The sequence below is a fragment of the Diabrotica undecimpunctata genome, chromosome 6, assembly GCF_040954645.1.
Source record: "Diabrotica undecimpunctata isolate CICGRU chromosome 6, icDiaUnde3, whole genome shotgun sequence".
Taxonomy (NCBI): Eukaryota; Metazoa; Arthropoda; class Insecta; order Coleoptera; family Chrysomelidae; genus Diabrotica; species Diabrotica undecimpunctata.
Window position 1 is genome coordinate 9,806,873 of NC_092808.1, and position 27,671 is coordinate 9,834,543.

The 27,671-nt window shown below is 34.4% G+C and overlaps 1 protein-coding gene across 1 annotated transcript in view; it reads right to left on the reverse strand.

Annotated features, from left to right (window-relative positions):
• LOC140443105 (papilin-like) overlaps positions 1-27,671 on the reverse strand; it is a 366,758-nt gene that overhangs the window by 338,198 nt on the left and 889 nt on the right.

Genomic DNA, 27,671 nt, shown 5'->3' on the forward strand with positions numbered 1-27,671 from the left:
TACGGTATTGTGTTGATTATTATTTTCCTTTCCTTTAAACAGTTCCTTTCAGGTTTCTTTCCCATTCGTTTGCTGGTATGTTATTGTATTCCTTCAATTCTGCCATTTCTTTCGGTTAGTTTCTTATGAATCTTCACATTTGGTTTTGTGTACCGTTGTGGTAATACCTAATAAAAATATTCCACTGTATTTTAATACAACGACAGGATTGCCAAGTACACAGACCTTGAAATACAAATAAGGAGACCATGGAGTTTAAAATTTACTCAGACGATACCTATTATTCTCTCTACTATAGATGTCATTCCGAAGAATCTCCTTGAGAAAATAAAACAGCTGGGTCTTAATGGGCAGAAAACGATACTGCTATCAACAGCCAGATGCGTAAAAAAATTTTTGGGAGTCTCTGGCGTACCAGATCACCTAGAGTACGATAAAACAAAAAAAGTCCACCCAAAGCTTAATTGTATTGATACCGTAGGTATCTAGGATACATTTTACCCTCAGAGAGAGTGACTGCCGTGTGGCTTTAATTTGAAAATTAATTACCTATTGAAATTAACTCATGTTAAACAAAAACAATTTTTTTTTAATTTTCATGCTGTTACAATTTTTTTATAAGTTGTGTTGGGAATTTATCTTTATTGTACAGCCAGCAATTGACGGATTTGTAGTTTACTGTTTTTATTTGCGAAAAACCAACTCAAATTCTTACAATATATAAAATTAACAATATAAAAAATTATTAATTCCCATTACTTACTGTTCTCTTGCTGTCTGCTAAATTATTTAAATTTTTCGCCAATCGTGACAGTTTGTATTCTGACGTTTTGATATTATATGTGACATAGTCTATAGAACAGTAGCAACGGGAAATTTTGGGTAACATGATAGAACTTACAATTAACTAAATACATTGTATACAAATAATAAATATTCGTAACAAGTTGCGTTAATTCTTTTCTTTTAGTGCACTCTAGTTAATCCATTTTAAAGAATGTATATCGTATATGAAATGTCCTTAGAAAAGCTTAAAGTTATAAATACTCGTTCTACAAATAAATCGCCGACATACTTATGTATAGCAATCTCAAGTTTGTTATACCTTACTCAGTATTATGAGCGAGTTGTAACTACAAATATTTTAATAAACGGTAAAACTTCGGTGCATGTGTTTCTCGTAATGCCGGAATACATTTATTACCTGGAACACATCATCAATTATTTCCGATTTTATGGCTTTTTCAACGTTTACACAGAAAACAAATATGTCGAAGGCTGTTACTAATTTTACATAGAGAGCAATAAAACGCAAAAATAATTATTATGAACTCACGGCCGACTACTCGTTCTTTGACAAAAGTCCTGCCTGTATGTGGGAAATATTCTGAAACATGACGATGACGAGACACATCTCCAACATTGTTTTTAATGTCACAATTTGACTTACATAGTCAAATATTTAATATTTTTTTTAATTAAATAACTTATGTTGACTACAACTTTACTTGAATATTTACACTACTACTATACTTGAAAGACGCTTAAAATAATATTTTGAACAGGAATTTGAAAAACAGTATTGAAAACACAGTTTTTAACACCCTAAGTAAGAAAAAGTAAATCCGTAAAGAAAAATTCCAGGTGTAAGCTTTCTATTGTATGTGCAATATATATCGCTATTTAATTATAATTAATTAAAAAGACCAACCCAAAACTAACTGAAATATATCGTCAAAGACTTTCTCGCTCAAAACGGCTAACGCTGATACGGATGTCAAGCTTAAGACACCATTCGACATCTTACCGACAGCTACCAGACATTTGCTGCAAATAAATAGAAGAAACAGCATGACTCAGTAGAGAAGGTCCTTCATCAAGAGATAGCTAACAAACTAGGACTCCTCCAAACCAATCATCTCTCATATTATCAATACGTCCTTGTCAATTTGCTTGAAAATGACAAGCAAGCTACATTAGGTTCGCACTATGCTCACAGACAAACCAGTGCACATAATCTAGATCTTATACTAGGTAATAAATCAACTAGACAACGCTAATTGATGTGGTGCCTAAGAACAATCACGTGTGTGTTAAATATAGTGAAAAGACCAAGTATAAATATCTGAAAATTCAGATACTAAGACAATGGAGAATGGAAAGTACCCAGATAATACCTATTGTTCTCTTTACTACTGGAGTCATTTTGAAAAGCTCCTAGAAAGCATAAAAATCCAAGTAATCCTTAATCCAAGTAAACATCTCTATAATACCACGCAGGAAGCTGTACTACTCTTTACATCTATCTATATGTACGAAAATTTTTGGGAGATACTAATGAAGTCACCCAAACTCGACAAGAAAGAGTTCCACCAGAGCTCATCATTTTGATATCGTAAATATTTATCGCTTAAATTTGGATAATAAAATATAAATAATTAAAATACAGATGATGCTTATCTCAGTAATAGTCTCAAATCAAGTCTTTCTACAGAAATATACTATACGTAAAATATCTATGCATAAACTTAGACAGAATAAGTCTTGATCACTATCGTATACTGAACTATACTTTACTATGTATAATACATATTTACAGAGGAGAAAAATACAACTGATAATGGAAGGGAAAGTGGAAGGAAGAAAAGGTCCAGAAAGAAGAAAATGCTCCTGGCTGAAAAATCTAAGATACGGGACAGGTATGGACACACATTCGATACTAAGAACAGCTCGAGATCAATTTGCTGTAGCTATAGCCTACCTTACGTAATGAAGGGGGCACCTTAAGAAGATATGGTGCCATACGGTGACAGTACTGTGGAAAATATTTTATACGCTGCATTTAGAAACGTAATACCTCTGTGGTTAGAGCATTCAAAGATATCTCCTTTTTTGTGTATGGTGCAAAGTATTCCAATCATTGGTGAGGGATTTCTGTGTCCATATTTCTTTTATAAGCTACTGTAATGCCATTATGGTATCGTGGCCACCTTCTTTGCCTCGTTGCTATCGTTAAATGCCTGGTTAAAGTATTATATGTGGAGGTTTTCTCTTCTCTTTGTCTTGTAATTCTATACAGTTGTTACTATAACACTAGTAATGTAATACTAAATGTTATTTATACTCATCTACTTATTAGGGATGATTTTTTAAAATTTGTTGTTTGAATGTTCTAAAAACCTCATTTTAACATATTTTTAAATTTCACCTCTTACAAATTTGTTAAAGGCTTTAAGAACTGTGGACTAAAGAAAAATGTTTTATACTACATATCTTTTTTTGTATAAACCTTGTACCTAAGCCTTGTACCTAAACTTTTTTTGTCCAATATTTATCGATAAGCCTCACCCAAACAATAGGTTTTAAGTATGCTGTTCTGGTTTATCAGTTATACAACATATTCCACTAACATATTTATTAAGACTAAAAATAAATCCCATCACATTTTATGACCATCTTAAAAAACACAGTGGCGTTCAAAATTTAATTTTATGGGTGTGTGAAAAATATAAATATTGTTATATACCTCACAAATGTTTGCAAGTGGTAGTTATGAATTAGATGGTATATTAATTCCAAAAACGGTTTGTTTCATAATTAAATTATTTTTACTGATGACTTATAACTGTCGTTAATGACGATTAGCCTACTTTAAAGGGAATAATGTACATATTTTTTCGGTAAATCTTCAGGCGGTTATTATTATTGAACACGCCACTGGAATGGTTTAAGGGTTCTTAATATAAAAACAACCTCTCAGTTTTAACCAACGACACCTTTTTACGACAGGTTAGGATTTATTGATCCGTAAAAGAAACCTATAAAATGATTGGCGATATTCTGAATTCTAGAGATTTTAAATAAAATATATTTATAGTGTAGCTCTTAATGGTTGACAGCACAATTTCTCATTATATATTCAAAGAGAAAATTATCTATTATTAAGAGATCTTCATTATTTAACAAGTGTAGAGGTAATGGATTTTAACAAGAGCTATGAGTCATGCCGATGCAGTACACAAGTTTACCTGTTATTTACAAGGTCATAGCTCTTGTCAAAATCCATTACCTATAAAAAGTGATTACTGAAATTAGAATGCCAGAAAACAACTGTATTTTCTGACATACATCCTTGTAATACAATGGAGCAATAAAGTTTAGATACCGTTTAAAATGCTTAAGTACTAAAATATAATTGTTTTGACAGTGGCGGAGATTAGAGTGTAAATAATGCTAACTGACTTTTTTACAGAGGAATTAATTTATTAAACAAAACACTAAAAATAACAACCAGAGTGATAACAAATAATGAAATTATAACACTAGCAGAAGAACAACAAGGTTTTAGGTCGGGATGATCCTGCACCTACGCTATATTTATAATGAGGTAAGTGCAAGAGAAATCATTAGAATACAATAAACCGGCATATCTATGTTTGGACCTTAAGAAGGCATTCGACCAGGTCGAATCAAAGGATGTTATTCACTTATTGTAAGCAAAAAAGATACACATCTAGGATTAATCAAAAAGATCGAAAATATCTACCAAAACAACACAATAAATGTGTGTTACTCATTTAAATTTATTATTCTTGAACAGACAAGATATACAATAGTAGAAGTTGTTTCTCAGGTTGATGTCTACGGATACGAAATATATTTCTAGAGATAAATTCGATATAGAATAAAGCCCGCTTTGATAGACCCCGAGTTACCAATGAGCAACAGAATAGATATATCAAAATTTCCATACAGACAAAAATTCTTCTATGTCTGTACAAGCCCTCCAAATAGACGTCAGACATGCTACATGAGTAGAGTATGAGTCAGAGTATCATTGGCTACAATAAAAAGAAGAATTTTAGAGTCAGGTTTGAGGAGTCTTAGACCAATAAAAATTCCTCAGCTACAACCTAGATAAGCTTTGCACCGCCTCCAGGGGGCTCAAGAGCACATACAGTTCCGTTAACAGTTTTAAAATTTTGTTCTTTTTTCATACGAGACCAGAATCTGTTTAAATAGTGATAGTCGGCGAATTACTATCGAAACAAACATTACTAAATCTAGTCAGTGAAGCAAGTTATCGGAGGGGCCTTAAAATCAACATTTCAAAGACAAAGTGGATGGCAGTTGGAAAGATCAATATAGATCAAGGTCTGATTTCTCTTAATGGAGAGGAGATCGAAAGGGTAAATCATTTCAAATACCTTGGCAGCTGGTTAAATGTAAATTGTGACTCTGATGAAGAGATAATAACCAGGATCGAAATATCACTTAAGGCTTTTATGACCTGGAAACCAGTTTTATGCAACAGAAACCTGTCGATGAATATTCGTAAGAAGGTCCTAAAATGTTATGTGTGATCCATCCTATTGTATGGTTGTGAGACATGGACGTTAAAAACCACAATGCTAAACAAGTCAGAAGCATTCGAATTGTGGTGCTATAGACTAATCCTAAAGATATCGTGGGTTTCGCATACTTCCAATGAAGATGTTCTTCAAATGATCAATTCAGAACGTCTGCTCATAAACACCATAAAGAGTAGAAAAACAGAATACTTCGACCATATAATTAGAGGACCTAAATACCATCTACTTCTCCTTATAATACAAGAAAAAGTGGAAGGAAAGAGATGGATTGGTCGAAAGAAACTTTCATGGCTGCGTAATATTAGACAATGGTGTGGTTCCACAGTAGAAGAATTATTTCGCGCAGCAGCCGACAGAGAAAGGTTTCAGGAAATTGTAAACACGATGACGGCCAACGTCTGGATACGGACACGGCACCCAAAGAAGAAGAAGTCGGCGAATTCGTGTTTGGCGAGAGCCAACAAGAACTACACAACTAGCACATACCCGTCTCATACTTCCTTTCGCTGGTGGCAGTGTTATGTTTTGGGCAGGTATTATGACAGGTTGGTGCACGGAATTGGTGGTTATTGACGGGACTCGAATAGAACAAAGGTACATCACACGGATTTTATAACCTCATGTGAGACTATAACGAGGAACTGTGGGTGTAAATTTTGTATTTATGGATGATAACGCCCACCCATATAGGACCCAAGCGGATACTGACTATCTTGAGACAGAAGGTATTCGCGGTTTGAAGTGTCCTGCGATGTCTCCAGACATGAACCCCATTGCACATGCATGGGATGTGCTCTCCAGGACTGTCCGTACCCGAAGGAATTATAATAGAACCCATCATGAACTAACCATTGCCTATAGAGAATAATGGGAGAATTTGCCACAGGATAGCTTGAATCCTGGATTGCTTGCAGCTTCAATCGATGCCCGTACTGAAACTTCACGAATATTAAAATTGTTATTAACACATTTTAATTAGAAATAATTTTTTTTTTTGGCTATTAATTTTTTATTATTTTATTTATTAAAAACTGTAACAGTGTCTCTTTTAAAACAAAAAAAATCTGTCAAAGTTATGATCTTTCTTTTTTAGAAATAAGCTGAAACAGTATTTTCTAAAAATACATAATAATAGCGACAATTTTGGGTGATGCGATGGCGATTTATACTGTTTATTTTCCCTACATACCACAAATTATATTGCGATTTAGTTTCTTCGTCCTCTAATCTTTCTTCTTCGCCCTTTCCCTGTGAGAAATCTTTAATATTCTTCTTCTAGAGTCAGGAGAAGAAGGTGCAAAAATACTTTTTGCAAATATTTGCTTTAATACACACCAAATTCCTATTACAATTTTTGCGGAACCATGTCCTTGACACCCCCGTTGAATGGTATATTGTACTAACAAAATTATTCATCCTACGCCGCTGAGTTTTAAGTCCAAAAACATCCTTTTAACAGGTAAAAGAAAGGGAATGAAGGAAGAAACAGAAGCCGACCGCACGAATTCCAGCAACTAATCACTTCTATGGCATCTGTTTGTAGATATGTCGGTTTGGTATAGTCAGAATCTCTTGCTTTCCACTCCCAGATGCGTCGGTATTGCTATCTCCGTATTATAATTACATTAATTAATTGAAAAATGCAGGATACGTTCTAGTTTTATTAATATAAAAGATTTTAGAATAAGATTATTTCTAATAGTGTAATTAAAGAATCATTTTGCTAGTACTATATAATATTCAACCATTTTTTTTGTTGATAAATTTATGTAATACTTTTACCCTTATTCAAGATTGTTTTTGCATTTTTATCTTTGTAATACATGCCTTCCTTTTTTTGTTTTTTTAGCTCTTACTAAAAATTTTTAATCTTCCCATTTCTACAATGTTCCTTATTATTTTATAATGCTGGGGCCACACTCGCGTTAAATTTTATCGTTCATTATTGTATTAATTTAGATACCAAAAATCACCCATTATATTCGTTACTTGTATTTCAAGATGAAAAAGAATTACACTCAGATGCAAAAAAACGCAACGGAGAAAATTTTGATCAAATTCAAAGTATTTAATTTTTTTTATTTTTAGCCCTATTTAGCACACTGCATATAAATTTATAAATTTTAATATGATATAGTCAGTTATTTGATAAAATTTTATATTTGACTTATTGTGAGGGGTTAATTAAAACGTAGTTTTATTATCGTAACTTTGAAACATCCTGTGGAAGAATTCCGTTTGCGAATTTTCGTAAAACCTTATTTTTTGGTTGCAACCATGTCTTCTAAGCATTTTGTTTTTTGTTTCATGTCAAAATATGCCTTAGTTTATTTTTTAGAGTCATATGAATTTACCACCCACAATTTAGGACTTTTTTAATTATGATTATTTTGGAGTTATTTTATAATACGACGAGGTGGCTTTGGTGACTGTTATTATTATGTCCTATTGACACTTACACTTTGTTTACCTATGATTGATCATGGTTCTTAGTGTCGAAGATTGTGCGAAAGCCGTTGCTCTGGTTGAAGATGGGCGAAATTATAAATATGTGGCTAGAGTACTACCTCATCGCTCTACTATCCAAAGGGTAGTTGAACGTTGTTAACACTCTCGCCGCCAATGATATTTGAAATTTTTTCGTCGTGCGCCAAAACTATATTATTTTGTTAACGTGAAACGCTGTAAGTGTACATTAATGTTACACGTGTGTCAATACAGAGTGCATATTAATGTTACACTTGGTGGCGAGAGTGTTAGCGTAAAGCTGGAAGTGGCAGGAAGCCCAAAACTACTAGAAGCGCTTTAGATGATCGTTTTATACGAGTCAACGCTTTACAGGATCACGCAAGAACAGCGACACAACAAGAAATCAGCTTCAAGAGGTTCAAGGCGATAAGGCAAGTGTCTTTACAGTTCGTCGAAGATTACATGAATTTGGTTTGCAAAGTTGAAGACCAGCAACTGGGCCCAAATTACTTCCATGGCACAGAGTGGTAAGACTACAATTTTCCAGGAAACATTTACATTGGAATTTAGGACAATGGAGTAATGTTCTTTTTACGGATGAGTGAAGATACTGTCTTCACTCATCAGATGGGCGAGAACGAGTATGATATCGAACTGGAGAGAGCTTTGCGGAGTGCGCTTTCAGTCCCCGCGTTAACCATGGGATGGTATGGGCAGCAATATCCCGAGAGGCGCACATTAAATTGGTATTTATTGAGGGTTCGTTGACTGCACACCGGTATATTGAGGAAATTTTAGCGAATCACCCTTAGTACCCTTTTCTCAATATATCGGCGATGATTTTCTATTAATACAAGATAATGCGCGACCCCACTCTGCAATGTGCGTCACGCAATATTTAGAGGAAGTTGGTATCCAGCGTGTTCGCCAGATCTGGACCCAATAGAGCACGTTTGGGACATACTTGGTAGGAATATTAGAGGTCGCGAAGTCGCACCAGCCTCAATTAACGAACTTCGCTTGGCTCTAGAAGAGGAATGGCAAAACATCCAGCAAGATGATATTCGCAACCTCATAGACAGGATTAGCCGACGTGTACAGGCAGTTAACAAGAACGACGAACGCTGCACATAATTACCTATAATGTAAGAACCTTATCTAAGGATGAAAAAATGATGGAACTGGAGGAAGAACTCAAACATGTGAAATGGGATATTATAGGAATTAGCGAAGTCAAAAGAAGAGGTGAAGATCAGGTCAAACTAAAATCAGGCAATATATTCCACTATAAAGGGGAAACAGAATCGACAACTGGAGGAATAGGTTTATTAGTACACAAAAAATTACAGAAAACTATACAGAGCATTGACTGCATTTCCCCAAGAGTTATGTATATAAATCTAAGACTAAATAAGAGATACAATCTGAAAATAATCCAGGTATACGCCCCCACCAGCGATTACGAAGATGAAATTGCTGAAGCCTTCTATGCTTCTATGCTTACCAACTTTCTACTACAACACAAACTATATGCAATAAACACCTTTTTTAAGAAGAAACAGAATAGATAATGGACGTGGGCTAGTCCAGACGGAAGAACTAAGAGCGAATATGAATATATAATAACAGACAAAAAGCAAATTATTCAAGATGTCACTGTACTCAATAAACTATCAGTAGGAAGCGACCACAGACCAGTAAGAGCTAGAGTAATGATAAACCTACAAAAAGAAAGAGCAAATATGATAAAAAGTTGCAAACGCATAGTTTGGAATTTACCAAATCGGCCAGAAGCATACATAAACAATATAAATATATGGCCGTATAAAAATCTTTACTTAAACATGAGTTTCAAAATAGTTTCAGAACCTTCATAAAATGTGTATTTGATGACTCTAAAAGCAATCAATTCATCCCATTTTAAATAATTTACAGACTACGCTGTAGACCCACTTCTTCCATTCCCATTCTGTGAAATGAAAAAAGCAAAAAAGAAATACATAGATCCGAAAAGGTTTTTGACCAGACGGTATTCGCCTTAGAGCATCGATAATTGCCGGTTTGCTCCAATTATACTTTTTTTTATTAGATTAAATTATTTTTTTAATAATATCTTAGTTTCTTGTACTTTAATATTTTATCCGAATCGGTATTAGAATTTGAATATTTTTAGAGGTAATTTTGATCATAAATTTTTATTATCGCGCTGAAAATTATTGGTTGTGTTCGGTTTTTGCGAGGTTGAATAACCTCAATTTTATAAAGAATGATACTATACAAAGGATACTATGTACTATATGTACTCTATAGGGAATCTGTGTGGTATATTAATATAATAACATATAATGGAAACCAGTGTAATAAGTTTTGAATGAAAGAAAAAAAAGCAAATTAATAAAATGTCAAATGTTAAGTAATTCTGCTAATTTTATAGTAACATCCTCACAAGGGTAAGCCTGTTGAAGATACAACAACTTCATTGTCTAGCGTAGTTTTATGTTTTCATTTTTAGTATATTTTGAGAAAGAGTTAAATTAATCTCGAAACAAACCTTAAAGAGTTTTACTTAAACTCCAGTATTTGACTACAAAACCCAAAATTAAAACAAGATTCAGAATTCTATAATCTATAATACTCGTGTTACAATGTTGAAGAAGAAGAACCATTAGATATAGCTAATTTAGCTGGCGTAAATGATGAAAACAGAGTTGTTACTTATGAATGTTACCGGTATAGCGTAAAACAATAATCATGAAGATTCACTAATTGAGAATAATAATAATATGTACTAAAAACAATATTCATTAAATAAAACAAGGCATACAACAAATTTGATCAAATATCTATATAAAATATAAGTGAAATGAGAACTCTTTGTCCCTTCATATAATTTGACAGGTTACATCAAAATAAGGGATCTTTAAATAAAAGTTCTGTGTTCTGTATATAATTTAAATATATAATGTATTTTATTAAAGGACAAAAATAAAGGACGCAAAACTGGAAGGGAAGCAAAGGACGCAAAACTGGAAAGGAAGCCCACGTCATTATTACGAAACCAGGAAAGAATACCATATTTCTGCAAAACTACAGGCCGATAAGCTTTCTACCAGCAGTTAGCAAGATCATAGAAAGAGTACTAAGTAGACTACAAGCTAAAACATACGAAATAGGACTAATTACAGAAGCTCAGTTCGGATTTAGAGCAGAACACTCTAGTGAATTACAAGTACTTAGACTGGCAGGAAACATAACAGCTTGATTTAACGACAAAAGGAGTACAGGAGCAGCGTTCCTGGATCTAAGCAAAGCCTTTGAAAAAGTCTGGCATACAGGCCTAATATAAAAAATGAGAGGCTACGGATACAGTGAGGCCATAATGAGACTGATATCTTCGTACTTGAGCAACTGAAGCTTCAATGTACAAATAGGACAAGTACTATCCGAGCAAGGAGCTCCGGAGGCTGGAGTGCCACAGGGAGCAGTCCTGTCACCCCTACTGTACACAATATACACCGCAGATATCCCAAGAACACCAGAAACACTACTCAGCCGTTATGCGACCATACAGCTCTCTCTGTGTCAACCATTTTCCATCCACTCCTGAATGTAGGTCTTTCCCAATTGCTTCCATCTTTCTCTATCTTGCGCCAATCTAATCTACTGTTTGCCTGCCACTGCTCTTATGTCATCTACCCATCTTTTTTGAGGTCTTCCAATGCTTCTTGTTGTCGTCCTTGGTCTCCATTCTAGAATTCTCCGTGTCCACCTGTTGTCATTATATCGGGCTACGTGACCTGCCCAGCGCCTTTTCATTTTTGTAATTTCTTCCACAATATCCACGCTCTACGTCTTATCTCGGTGTTTCTAATCTTGTCTCTCAGTGATATTCCAAGCATGATTCGTTCCATTGCTCTTTGGGTTGTTTCTAATTTTTTAGCAGATTTTTTGGTAAGGGCTACTGTCTCCAAGCCATAGGTACAAACTGGTATTATGCATTTGTTATACACCTTTTTCTTTTTAGGTTTACAGGAATTTAAGTGTTTTTCAAGATATATGCTAGTTTGTCTCGGTTCAGTATTTTTGTTGTATTGTAGTTCATTTTTAAGCCTACTGCTTCTGAAACTGCATTTAATTGGAACAGATCATTTAGTTCTTGGATATTATCGGCTATTAAAACTATGTCATCTGCGAGTCTAAAGTGGTTTAAGTATGGTCCGTCGACATTGATACCCTTGTTGTTCCATTCTAGTTTCTTAAAAATGTCTGTAAGTAAGGGTGATAAATAAAATCGCAAAAAAATCCAGAATTTGGTTTACAGAATTAGAGAAGCACCCAAGCACGATCTTGCGAGAGATAATAAGATATGATGCGTTCCATTGATGGAATCACAAAAGACCAAAACTACAAATCCTCTTAAACACATAAAGTCTAAATAATTCGTAGCTCTACCAACAGAGGAAGCCCCACACGCAGCACTGGACATTTTAATAATTGATGTTTATTTTCAGGACAACCTTAAAATAATAATAATAATAATAAATAAATAAAGGCTTTGGCCACCAAAAGAATAAAATAATACTATCAAAAAGGCGACAGCCATCAACAACAATTAACAAAACACCAAAACCTGGGCACGAAGGTCCCACATCCTCGGGCACCGAATCACCGAACTGGACGCAGCCCGGAGCGGAGAATCGAGGTCCAAGCAAGAAATTTTAGATCGATGATGGGTCACTAGAGTTAGCAAGAAAAGAGCGCCGCAAGCTAACCTGCATTGATCGGGTTAGGATATCGTGTTGGCGTTCTTGTACCCAGGACTTCCACACGAAAATCATTTGGCTAATAGTGAGCCTCTATCGCGCATCAGAATGCTGTATGATAGAAAGGGATGGCCTCTAGCATTGGAACGCGGTGGAGTAGTTCCTGATAACACGAATCAATACACCTTGCTCCAATGAATTGTAACACCAGAATGTGATTTATTCTAAAGGGTGTGCAAGTCTCTCAGACTGGATTAAGTAAATTTTTGACATAAAACACCTCTTCAATAACTCTATAATAACACTTTAAATTGTTCTTAAGGAGAAAATGAAAACGTATTACCTTACAGTGTAATCAAGAATTAGATTCATACTCATAATTACTGTCGTCGGTTCTTCATTTCAATGTCATGTAGAGATGTTAAGAATATCTTAACATGCTTAACAAAAGGAATCGTAAAAAAATTATAAAAATTTGATTGTGTCACCATATTTGTATAGGAGATAAGGACGAAGAAGGATGAAGATATAAGAAATACATTAATTACGAAAACAGAAAATCAAGAACGAAGTCATATAGTCGTTTGTCCATTGAGAAGAGGGCATAAATGTAGAAGAAAAAAAAAACAATGTAGACTATTGACCTATCAAAAAATTATTGACGAATATCTCCACATCCTGAAATTCCAAAAAATAAAGGAAGTCTGGTCCGTTAAATTAATAAACACGCAGGTATTTATAGCACCGATACATTATCAATACATAGATCTAATTTTCAGTTTGTATTTAAATTAAATATATACCTGCTTAGAATCGTAATGCCGCTAAAATTAGCTATGCAGCTATTTTCATTTAAAGTAAATTATTATGCTTAGGTTTACACTGAATGATTTACTTTAGGAAGTTGAATAGCCTCTAGACAATTTATTTATTAACGATAGACACTTTTCAGACAGACAATTGCTTGCTAATGTTTATTAACCATAACTGTTTTCTTGGTAAAAATTTATTTTACTTAACCTTTGAAAAATGTATAAATTTGCACATAATTTTTTCATCCAGACAGTATATAAGTACACCTACCGACAAAATATTGGACTAATTTTCTAAAAAAGCTGTTAAAGATACCATGAAGCAATGGTTGATAATTTGCTTATGGTACTTTATAATATGGTAAAAATATTGTTGGTAGCAAGTCAAAAAAAATACATAGTATATAAAAAAGGAATATAAAACGTAACTTAAATATATCACAAATATTAAACAGAAAAAGATTTATGACAAAGTTACGATAAGCAGTTCAGTGGATGTTCTGCAATGTCATATATTCTTCTGAGCAGTAAAAACAATGTTTTTGAAGATATTTTTTTATAACTTTATCAAAACTATTACAGCTTAGCTGTTTAATACTTCGAGGGCTGAAAACCATAGGGTTCCAAGCGACATTTACAAAAATTTTCAGGAGACGAATTTTAAAGTTTGTTGTCAAATAAAACGGTTTTGACAATATTGTACTTTGTCAGATATGTTATATATTATTGTTTAAGGATTTGGTAATACAGTGATTCTTAAAACAATGCTGTCGTTGTGGTATAAAATGCAAATTTCATGGTTTTTTCAAAATGTTACACTTGTACTTGGAACCTTAGGGCACTGTAACAGCTGTACTTGGAACTTTGTGTCCCTAAATAAATTTGAAGTTTAAAAAATGTCATATTATGACATATTATGTCATCATTGTAGACTTCATTGCCTTTAACAATAATAGCCTATACCATGACGTTGGAAGGATCAAAGGAAGAAGAAAATTAACGAAGAGTAGAAAATTAACTTTTATTTTTAAAAACTGTTTCGTTTCTGAAATCAAACATTTCATGTAATTCTGATCTTCCAGTGACATCCATTTATACGTAAACTCAATATGCTCAAGCTTTTTCGCAGTCAGAGATTTGGGTTTTGTGTTACCGGCTGAAGCTACTATAAAGTTATCAGTGGAATTATTTATAGGAACCACTCTCTGTTTCTTCCTAATACTGCTGGTAACTTTACTAACATTGACTGTAGAAAATTCGGCGCTGTGATCATTCAGCTTATACTGAAAAGTAAACATGTCTCCTTGCACAAAACGTAGTTGACATATGAAATCGTAGGCTTCCACGGCCAGAGTCAGAATTATAGTTTATTCGTCTTCCGGGTTTGGACCGTGTCATTTGTGAGTGACCCAAAAGTGGGTTCATCTCGACGTTTCGCTACAATTGTATGTAGCTTCTTCAGGAGAACAAAAAAGAAAAAGAAAACAAAAGACAGGAAGATGGGTAGTTAGCAACGGTAACTCAGTTACTCAACGCAACCAGAGGCGAATACTAACTACCAAGATGGGCATTTGGTCACAGTAACTCAACTACTTAACGCAGCCAGAGGTGAAATCCCTGTCCTGGCATTTGGTTTTCACCTCTGGCTGCGTTAAGTAGTTGAGTTACTGTGACCAAATGCCCATCTTGGTAGTTAGTATTCGCCTCTGGTTGCGTTGAGTAACTGAGTTACCGTTGCTAACTACCCATCTTCCTGTCTTTTGTTTTCTTTTTTTGAAACCCGGAAGACGAATAAACAGTAGTTGACATACTTTAGTGTAAGGTATTTTATTATATTGTTATAATGATGCTGTTTTTTTGAAGTTTTTAAAGTGTATTGGTTTCATATTAATCACACAGAATGGCTTTCGTTTGTTGACTTTTAACAATAGTCTAATAAACGCTAGTGGAGACCAAATATTCGTAGCCTTTATAGCTTTTTCTATGCGAGAGTGGATATTATCGACAACCTGTATGCACGAATGACCAGGTATGGAGTATTTCATAGTTTCCATTTGGATATTAGGATGTCTGTTCAGGAAGTCAGTGATTGCTACTAAAATCAGGGAGTTCCTGTTCTGAGGACCACAACTATTTGTTGTTTATTTCTGAATGTTTAAAACTACTTTCTCTAAAATTTGTATTAGGGCACTAGACAAATCATTACCTGATCTCCCACATAATGTTTCTGGCCATACTGCATAGTAAACTTCTGAATTAACAGAACTGAGCTGTCAGATTGTATACGTTTAATTTCTGTTTGTAAAACAGCACATAGACTTCAGATTTAGGTAGATTTATGACATTTTCCAGATCAAAACATATAATGGCACAGTTTGAATTCTCTGTTTTTTTGTTATTTTCACGTTCTTGGCGCATTATTAATTTCTTTCTAATATGGGAATTATATGCCTGTTGCTCTTCTGCCTGCACCCTCTTCTCTTTTTTGGCCAATCTATAGTCTTCGCAGACGTCACACCTATCCGTTTTCGGTTGCAAGAACTCTAGATTATACTCAAAATTAAAAATGTGTCTATACAACGACAGCTTTTGTGGAGGTATATTGTTTGCATTGCACATTTCAATGTACAATTCATACATTTTTTGTACGTTAAGTGTTGGGTCTAGATATCTTTTTTTGAATCTTTCTTGAAATAATGTGCTTCTACATATGGAAAATTGAAAATTATTTTCTTTGCTTGAAATGCGATCTTTGGTCCCTTTCCCTCTTTTATCAGAGTGTGGTGTGCCCGAATCACTCTTCTGTAAATGCACAGTATATATGGGCTTTTTCTGGAAGATATTCAGAACCGGAGCTACAATAATCCTCCCAAGATTCATTTTCGGACACAGAGGACATTGTAAACAAGAAAATGATAATTTTAACTGATAAAACTCACATGTAACTTTCACCAATACTCTCACTAGAGTACATGGAACCATATGGTTCTAACTTTAAACCATTTCGTGCGCTTGGAACTAGATTTCACTGTTGATTGTGGCGCTATCTGTCAACGAATCGCAGAACTTTCAATACCATTCTATGCAGAATTTAAAAAACAATAGCTTTCTGTTAAAAAACGAGTTTTGTACAAACTGTCGCTTGGAACCCTATGGTTCTCAGCCCTCGACTTTTTGGTAAAATATTGAAATAGTTATACCTAATGACGGCAATTTTTATATGAAAGACGTAATCTACAGCGATTTGTTCGTAGGTAGTGGCAGTTTCGCATATTATGAACATCAGACTGCTTTATTAAATGGGCACTTCTTCTTCTTGCAGTACCGTCTCCTATCGGAGGTTGGCTACCATCACAGCAATCTTTACTTTGTTGGCTGCAGCTCTGAACAACTGTATTGAACTGCACCCATACCACTCCCTTAAATTTCGCAACCAGGAAATCCTCCTACGTCCCACATTTCTCTTTCCCGAGATTTTTCCTTGGATTATGAGTCTAAGCAGAGAGTACTTTTCTCCTCTCATTATGTGGCCCAGATATTTCAGTTTTTTCGTTTGTATGGTTTTTATGACTTCGCATTCCTTCCCCATCTTCAGCAGAACATCTTTTTATGACTTCCCATTCCTTCCCCATCTTCAGCAGAACATCTTGATTTGTTACTCTTTCTGTCCATGGTATTTTCCACATTCTCCTGTAATACCACATCTCGAATGCCTCAATGTTTGGACACGTTTTCTGTAAATTTCAGTTAGAACTTGAATTATCAACAGAGTAAGTAGCGGCATAATTTTGAATTTGATAAAGAAACGTCGTCAGTGTTCTAGTTCAGGGGTCACCAATTATATTCCCTGAGAGTCCGTTTCGAAAACCTACTACTTTTCCGCGGTTTGGACACTCAGTACTTAACCAGGCAGTGGCGTAACCGGGGGCGGGTTACACAGAAACCCTTCAGTAGTTGTAAGCCCCCCTCAAGACATCATCGTGGTTACGAGTTGAAACTAGGCAACTAGGCCACCTCGTTTAGGGAGGGGTATGAAATAAACTCAAGGGTTTACCCCTTGAGTTTATTTCATATCCCTACTTTATGAGCTCAACCTCACTATTGTATTGTTTTTTCTCCCATTTTTGTTTAATAAATTTTTGCGGCGTATTTTGAAATATTTGTATCTTACAACCTAATTTAATCATTTAATGCTACTGTTTCTGGTTGTTTTCTTTCTTCTACTATAGTGGTCAACAATTTTATTAAACATATGCAAATCTATTTTAATATTTAAATATTAGTAACAGCTTACCTTAAATAGCTTTTGGATACTTTACAACTGCAGTTCTGTACATTTTACGGCGAATAAAAAACTATATAAGTATGGAAAAGCAAACTAATATCTCATTGTTTTTTTGGCCACTGTATACTTGAATACTTTCCTGGTACAGTAAATTATTGTTTTGATATTATTATCAGTACATTTTGAACACGGCAGTTTTGTAAAGTGTTACTGAAAATATTTTAAAAGTTAGAAATTTATACAAAATGGTACAAAATGGTAATTACCATGTTATCTTTTCTACATTAGTTTCCATAAAATAACGCACATAACAAATTTTACACTAGTTTAATTAAATTCAAAATTAATGATTGCAATAAGTATAAATATAAAGGTAAAACTCCTTACAAAATTAAACTATTAGTGAGAAAAATGACGGATGCGAGATATGGGTGATGACAGAAGAGACAAACAGAAAACTGGAAGTCTTCGAAAGAAAAGTCCTAAGAAAGATATTTGGACCTATTAACGAAAACGGAATATGGAGATCCAGGTATAACCATAAACTCTACCAACTGTTCAAAGAGACACCGATCTTAGAATTCGCTAAACTTCAGAGACTTCGCTGGGTTGGTCATGTAGTAAGAATGGAGACACAAAGATTGCCGAAAAGAGCCCTTGATAGTAAAATGCAGGGCGCAAGACCAAAAGGAAGGCCACGGAAAAGATGGAAGGATGAAGTGGCAGCGGACGCGCAAAATTTGCTAGACGTGAGAACCTGGAGAAGATCGGCGCGGGACCGACAAGGTTGAAGGCATAGTTTGGAGGAGGCAAAGGCCCGATTTGGGCTGTAGCGCCATTGGAGAGAGAGAGAGAGAGAGAGAGAGAGAGAGAGAGAGAGAGAGAGAGAGAGAGCGAGAGAGAGAGAGAAAAATGACACTTTTTATTTTATACAACCTGTATGAAATTTGGAGTGAGGTTAGTACAACTGATTCTCATTAAGGAGCCGAGATCTTCATCTGTCAATCAAGATCTCTACCGATTTTTAATAAAGTTTATTTTTGAAAAAGCGGCTTCGCACATATAAGTTGAGCCAAATATAGTACACAGTTTTATTGCCAACGATTTTAGTTCTGGATATTTTTGTCACACATACATTTAATCCAAAATTTGTCCCAGGCAAGCGTTTCTGGAACTTGATTATAAACCTCCTTTAAAACGGAATCATCCTGATACTCCGTCATTTCCATCTGAAGGGCAGCTTTGTTACTCTTAAAAACGTCTGCTGCTTCGCTGGTCCATACACCATTAGGCTTAAGTGAAAAGTTTTGTGGAAATCAGCAAATCGTTTTTTAAATTTCAAATCAAGTTCAATCAACGTGAGAACTGAGTAACATCAATATCTTTATTACTATCACAAACGGATTTAAGAAGTAAAAAATGCAAAAGTTCGGCCTTAATATCCTCAGAAAAAAGTTCAATCTTTTTAAAACAACTTCTAATATCCGACAGAAATTCACAAACAAGTTTTCCCTTGCATTGTAGTTTTAAATGCAAGAAATTCAGGTGTCTAAAGATATCCGCCAAAAATGCGATAGTTGCAACGTTTTCTGTGTCCAAGAGGAAGCCCAAATGGTCATTTAGATATTTAGATTTGATTATAATTTTACACTATAATTTTATTGCTATATTTTGAATTTAACGGCGGTCCGCACAAAACAAGCTCACGGTCCGAATACGGACCGCGGTCCGCCATTTGGTGACCCCTGTTCTAGATAACTAACCCCTGCTAAAATACTGATAGCTTTCTTTTGGATTCTAAAAATTTGAAGTGCAATTGTTGAACTGCTCCATATGATTAAACCATAGTTTAGGTGAAAGTGGAATAAAAAAATAAAACATTTTTAATGTTTCAAGTAAGTAACATACAAGGAGACGAAGGTCCAGAAATAACGGAAGAAGAAGTAATGTACGCACTAAAAAGAATGAAAAATGGTAAAGTCCCAGGTCCAGATGAAATACCAATGGAAATCCTTAAACTAATAGAAAAAGACTCGATTCACATTTTAGTTAAACTTTTCAATAGCATTTATACATCAGGAAAAATACCACAAGAATGGCTTTTATTCACCTTTGTTACTATACCAAGAAAGATAAATGCCAAACAATGCAGTGATTACCGTACAATCAGTCTGATGAGCCATGTACTGAAAATATTTCTGAAAATTATACACTCTAGAGTACACAGAAAACTGGAAATGGACATCAATAATACCCAGTTTGGATTCCGAAATGGACTTGGAACAAGAGAGGCGTTGTTTGCACTGAACGTTATGTCTCAAAGATGTCTTGACATAAATCAAGATGTATTCATGTGTTTCATAGATTACAACAAGGCCTTTGATAAAGTGCGGCATGATCACCTAATCAGACTCCTGACAGAAAAGAATTTAGATAAACGAGACATCCGACTAATAGCAAATATGTACTACAATCAGAAAGCAGTAGTGAGAGTAGAGAATAATACCTACCACTGAAGAAATTGAAATAAAGCGAGGTGTGAGACAAGGGTGTATACTGCCACCAACCCTGTTTAATCTCTATTCCGAAGACGTAATGAATAGAACACTCTCTGAGCAATCCGTAGGTATTAAAATAAATGGTGTTAGATTAAACAATCTGAGATTTGCCGACGACACCGTTCTGATCGCAGAAACACTTGAAGAGCTACAGACATTGGTGAAAAGATAGCAGACTGCAGCGAAGAATATGGACTATCTTTGAACATAAAGAAAACTAAATTTATGGTAATATCGAAATCAACACAAAATGTCCAAAATTTATATTTACACAATGAAATTATCGATCGAGTTAGCAAATACAAATATTTAGGCACTTTTATAAATGAAGACAACGATAGCTCAGCAGAAATCAAAATAAGAATAGAAAAAGCCAGATCCATATTCACTAAAATGAAGAGAGTGTTCTGCGGAAGAGATTTGAGCCTTGAAATGAAACTTCGCCTGATGAGATGTTACGTACTTTCTGTGCTGTTCTACGGAATGGAGTCATGGACGTTGAAAAAGATTGATACCAAAAAATTAGAGGCATTTGAACTGTGGATGTATCGCAGAATCCTGAGAATATCATGGACCGAGAGAGTCACAAATATCGAGGTCTTGAGAAGAATGAATAAAGAAAAGGAAGTCATATTTACGATCAAAAAACGAAAACCGCAATACTTGGGACACATTACAAGAGGCGAAAGATATGAACTGCTTCGAATAATTATGCAAGGGAAAATAGCAGGAAAAAGGTCCATAGGAAGAAGACGAAACTCCTGGCTAAAGAATCTACGGGAATGGTATAGCTGTAGCAGCAACGAATTGTTTCGGTCAGCAGTTTCGAAAATACGTATAGCCCTGATGATCGCCAACCTTCGGAACGAAGATGGCACTTGAAGAAGAAGAAGAATGTTTCAAAGTTGATAACCCTTGCAAACAACAAATAATGAACTTGATAGCTTTTTGTGAGATATGAGCCGACCAGTTGAGTCGATTATCTATGGTTATTGCCAACAGTTTAACAGTATCTTTGTTACCTGGATCATTGTGTAAATTACTTGCAGATATAACCAAATTTTGTGTTTTATCAGAGTAAAGTTTTAGTTTGTTTACAGCAAACCATGTGCTAGATTTAGTAGAAACTTCCTCATAAGACATTTTTAAATCACCATTATTTTTTCCTGATATAACGTATGTTGTATCATCTGCGAATTGTAGAGATGACCTTTAGACACTACCGCCTGGTAAATAAGAAGTTAAAAGCTTAAGAGTGATACCTCTGATTCCTAGTAATTTAATTTGTGAAGCAAAATGTCATGTGAAATGCAGTCAAAAGCCTTCGACAAGTGGCAAAGAGAAATTGCTATGCGATTGCCGCGTTCAAGTCCCTTAATCACCTCGCTCACAACATTAAATACTGCGTTCATAGTAGAACGAGCACTTCTGAATCCATATTGTGAGTTGCTAAAGTAATTATTTGACTCAAAATAGGAATAAAATTGTTGTTTGATAGCCTTTTCAATCACTTTCTCAAAAGTAGAAACAATGCTCATTGGGCAGTAATTGTCAGTTTTTGAGGAATCACCTTTTTTGTAGATAGATAGTAACTTTTGAGTATTTTAGTACTTCTGGTAATACTACAGTTGATAGAATTACATGAGTGAAAGGTTTTAAAACTCTTTGGTAAGTTTTGATATGGTATTTGAAAACGCTCTTTCGGAGAGCCCTCAGGGAAATGGGTAAAGGAATGATTATCAATAAATCAATATATTCTTCGATTGCTACTTTTGTCTTTATTAAAGATTTCTTTTTTTAAATCAATTTAAAATCAATAGTTGAACAATAAAGTGAAAAGGTTAATTAACAAGTTATTATAACCACTACAGTGGGGTTCTAATTACAGTGTGGTACAAAAAAATTGAGAAATTTAGTGTAATGTTCGATTCTACCAAAATTAAGAATAAATTTCCACTTAGCTGTTAGAAAGTCTATCTTCTTGATTTCTGGAGACTCGATCCCAGGTGAGTACTTAATATTTATTATTATTATTTCCTTTAATAATCCGACGTTTTAGGTTCTTTCTCTCTTATGGACAATTGGATAACATCCGAACCTAACTAATATGGAAAACTGATAGCCAATCCCTTAAGGAGTCACGAGATTATAAATATAAGTTGAAAAGATGATCAAAATGATTTGAGATTAAATCACAGAGTAAAAATAAAAGGCCTAAAAAAACGTTATTAAGTTTAAAACGTAAGTAGTTATTTATTTTTTCCAAAAGAAAACCTACCTTTGTTCAAATGTGGCCTTAAAGTGTTTCTAATACGAAATTAGTTTATAAAATCGAGTTTCTTTTAGTTTTAGAAAACAAATCCACACGATAGTTGATAATTGCTCAGCTTCTCATTGCTACAACTATTAAATTTTCGGAAAACTATCAAGAAAACTCTAGAAAAGCCGCAAAATTGCGTTGTAAGTTCTACACGAACCAATACTTTTTCATACAAAAGACCACCAAAGAAAGGAAAAGAAAAAAATTAAAGATAAGTTTTTTTATCTGGCGCCGGCCATTGTCCAGTAAGAATTTATTTAAAATAAGTTGTTGTACTACTAATAAGATTGAGATCTATTTAAAAATACAAGAAGAAGAATTCTATCAAGCTATTTTTGACATTAACCTTTAAAATAAGAAATAGGCTTTTTGGTTTGTTTATTTTTAATTCAAAGTTTATTATTCATTTAAATGTATACTTATTTTTGTTTTAGGCTGTACAAAATCAAGGAAAGAACGAATAGATCATCTCAGAGACCAAATAAGACTTGGGAATGCATTAATTTTCCATAAAATCTTGTGGAGTTGTTAACAATTATTTAGCCAAAATTAAAATAATAAAACTTTATTTCAATAATTTATTCTGAATTCTTTGGACCTGTAACAGTTTCTTTTACAATTTTGCTATTAATTGGGTGAACGTTCCTACAATTAGAATTACTAAGAGAGTTTATTATTTGAGAGACCTCTCCTTCCACAACCGGACGAAAAAAAAGGACTTGCTCGGAGAAGGATAATTTCTATTAATAGTGGGAAGAGATGTAATTATATTCTCTGCAATTGTAGTAAAAAATTGGCTTATTTCGTCTCGAGGTAGATCAGGTTGTACCGAACTGGATATTGTATTGTTTCTTTCGAAATTTACTATTTATCAGCAGTCTCTAGGTTTATTATTGGAATTAGTAATAAAATCACATTAAGCTGGGTTTTTAGCATTTTGTAATTGAAGATTATATTCAAATTTTTGTTGTTTATATACTTTGAACAAATCGGGATCCTTAGTGCCATCTGCAATGTGTTTAATATGAGAAAGATTAGATTAAATTGTTATAAGTTTCGATAAGAAAGACTGTCAAAAAATGTCTTACGGACGATAGGGTAATAATCGAAGTAAAGGTAACAATCGAAAATTATCATGGGAATATCAATAAATAAACTAAAAATATTATTGACACTTCCTCTTTTTCTATTTGAGAATATTTTTTCTCTTTTTCTGAAAGCGTTCTGGTAGCAAAAAATATACTTTTCTCCTCACCTGTGACGAAGAACGTGTGCCTGAACAGCACCAATACCAACACTTCAACAGTAAGTTTAATCTTAAAATTGTTTAACTTAACTTTTTTTTAAGAAATTATAAAGAAGCGGAGAAACGAACCATAAGTAAACAATACGCAGCATGGAACAATATCCAACAAATTATACGAAAAGCCATACATCAAAATTATCGCAAACAAACTCGAGAACTGATCTCGCAAAGGTGCTTTCTGTAGTTTTCCGGATTTGGCTCCGCGTTGAATAATTTTGGTTTTGGTAAAAACTATTATTTTGACGACGTTTCAGCAAGGTAACACTTGACAATGGCAAGAAATTTGAACAACTTTTCGCCAGGGCGGCGTCTTGAATCTTATTACAGTCCTCTCGGCAGAAAAGAATATGTCATTGAACCTCTAAAAATCATATAAACAAGCTGAATTTTGCCGAGAATATTAATTTTGGGACCCCAAAAAAATGCAAAAAAGTTTACCAAAAATATATTTGGTTTTGTTGCGTGCCTTAAACTAATCATTGTCCAATATTTTTGTAGGTACTGGACAAAACCTTTGACTTTAAGTAAGTTAATGGACGAGATAGAAAATCTGTCAGATAATGAACTTTTCTTATCTTCTTTTGAGGTCGTCGGTCCATCGCGTTGGGGGTCTTCCTCGACTTCGCTTGTCAGCCCGTGGTCTCCACTCAAGCAATTTTTTTGTCCAACTGTCGTCTTTCATTCTTGCAACATGTCCTGCCCATCTCCATTTTTGCCTTGTAATATGTTCGATAATGTCTTCCACTCCGGTTCGTCTACGAACTTCCTCGTTTCTTATTCTATTTCTTAAGCTTATTCCAAGCATTGATCTCTCCATCTTTCGTTGTGTCCAATCAACTACGTGTAGAGGCAGAAATACTCATAAATGTTCCAAAACCCATACCAAATCCGATATAAATGAAGATGAAGACGACATCCCTTTGCCGCACTCTAAAAAGAATACGTCAAAGTCTAAAAAACAAGTAGCTCCTACAGTAAATGTGAAAGCACAGAAAAGCAAATGCCGAAAAAATTATCATTGGACCAAGAGATATACATAGCAAGATTTCAAGTTGGAGTATAATAGAAGGTCCAAAAAACATCATTTCCCCGGTAGATACTTTTTTCCTATTTTTTGATGATACAGTTCTTCAGATGCTTGTTGAATTTTCAAATATGTACGCCAATTTACATAACCGTGAAGGCGATATTACAACAATCAAAATTAAGTGTTTTATTGGATTTTTATTATATAGGGGACATATGAGTGTTTCTAGGCGAGATATGTACTAGGAAAAATCCCCTGTTTCTATTCACGACTTTGTAGCTAATCCAATGTCTAGAAACCGTTTCAGATTTATTATACAGAATATTCATTGCTGGGGCAATGCAAAATTTGATACACAGGACAAATTTTCAAAGGTTCGACCACTGATTGATGTTTTAAGTTTTAAATTTTGTAGACTGGTTGCTAACAATGGAAATTTTACTACGACCGGTCAATGAAAGTGATAAATTTGATTGATCTCACAGGAATCGTAAAAAACGTAAAAATCATGCAACGTTTATTTATTGAACAGATTTATAGAAGCTGACTTCATTTGTGACAAAATACAATTGTAAACGAAAAGTGCACTTTTCAGCTTTAAAACGCATTTTAATTTTTGTCGGTAGGTCACTCCGATCAAAAGTTATCAAATTTTATCTTCGAGTTGATACAAATTTTATTTAACATTGATTAACCGCGCGAAACTGACATTCAAATCACCGATCGCTTTAGGCGTTGTTTCTGGGAGAACAGTTCATTCTACACAAAAAGTGAAAATAAAAATTTTTAATTTCAAATTATCCCAGCTACATTTTTTTTAAATATTTTTTTACGGCGTACAGATTCTTGGATTTTTATGCGTTTTTACCCCCTACGAGGGGGCATACGAAAAAGTTTGAAGGAGATCGGAGAGAGACGAACCCTGACATACCATTAGACCAAGTAGACAACAGAGAAAATACTCCACCAACAATAGCCGAGATTAGAGCAGCAGTAGACAAATTAAAGAACAATAAAGCACCGGGATCGGATCAAATAGCATCGGAGTTACTGAAGGAAGGAGGAGACGCACTACAAAAAGCAATACATGAATTGATAACAAAGATATGGTCGAATAAACAGCTACCAACGGAGTGGAATAGCGGTATTATTGTACCATTACATAAAAAAGGAAATCACTTAGAATGTAGAAACTACCGTGGAATCACGCTGCTGAATGCAGCATACAAAATAATGTCCAACGTCATTTATGAAAGACTTGACCACACGCTGAGAAAATAGTTAACAAATACCAAAGTGGCTTCTGTAGACAGAAGTCAACAATAGACCAGATATTTGTTCTGCGACAGATCCTCGAAAAAACAAGTGAATATAACATCGACACACATCATCCCTTCATAGACTTTGTAAGCGCATATGACAATATAAACAGAGAATTATTAATAAAAGCAATGAAAGAATTTAATATACCAAGACAACTAATAGAACTGATAAAAGAATCTCTAAAAGTAGAAAGTAGAATCCGGATACAAAATGAATTAACGGAAACAATAGATGTGAAAAAGGGACTACGCCAGGGAGACGCTGTATCATGCATCTTGTTCAACATCGTACTCGAGAAAATACTGAGGGACACAACAGTCAATACACGAGGAACAATCATTAATAAAAGCGTGCAAATACTAGCATTTGCAGATGAATTTGACATAATCGCAAGATCAAGAAGAGAAATGATAGAGGCATACAACCAAATAGAACGAGCTGCACAAAATAATGGTCTTAAAATCAATCAGACCAAAACAAAATATATGCAGGTAAGTAAAAACGCAGAAATAAGGCAGCCACAAAATATAACAATTGGAGAATACAACATAGAGGGGGTAAAAAACTTTCTATACTTGGGATCCCTAGTCACGTCTGATAATAACGTTACGGAGGAAGTGAAGAGGCGAATATTTATTGCAAATAAATGTTACCATGGCTTAATTAGGCAACTAAGATCAGATAACGTCGCAAGAAAAACAAAATGCCAAATATATAAAACCCTAATTACTCACATATGGCTTAGAAACCTGGACACTCACTAAAAGAGAGGAAACGTTGTTAGCCACCTTCGAAAGAAAAATCTTGCGACACATATATAAGGGCACAAAAGAAAACGGAATATGGCGAAGAAGATACAACTCTAAACTATACAAAATATTCCAGGATCCGGATATTATAACATTCATTAAAATAGGACGGCGGCGTTGGATAGGACATGTAGAAAGAATGGAAGAAGGCGAAATGCCAAACAAAATATTCAAACAGATGCCAGTAGGAAAAAGAACAAGAGGAAGACCGAAGCTGAGATACTTAGTACAAATAGAAAATGATATAACAACCTTAAAAATAAAAAACTGGAGGAAAAAAGCACGAAACAGATCAGAATGGAGAAGAATCCTGGAACAGGCCAAGACCCAAAAAGGGTTGTCGAGCCAGTGATAATGATGATGAGGGGGCATTTAGGGGAAAGCTCAGGGGTAAAAGTGGTAAACTTTTTTTCAACTTTTTGTGGTCTCAAAATTAATATTCTCGGCAAAAAATTCAGCTTGTTCGTATGCTTTTTAGGGGTCAAATCTTTGACGAATGGGCTATTCGATTATTATGGGGTATTTCATGAAAGGGATTATGCAAAGTTTCATGGGAATATTTTTCCGAATGAATTCGAGGTTTTAACTTTTAGACTAATTGATGGATCGATTTGAAATTTTAAGGGT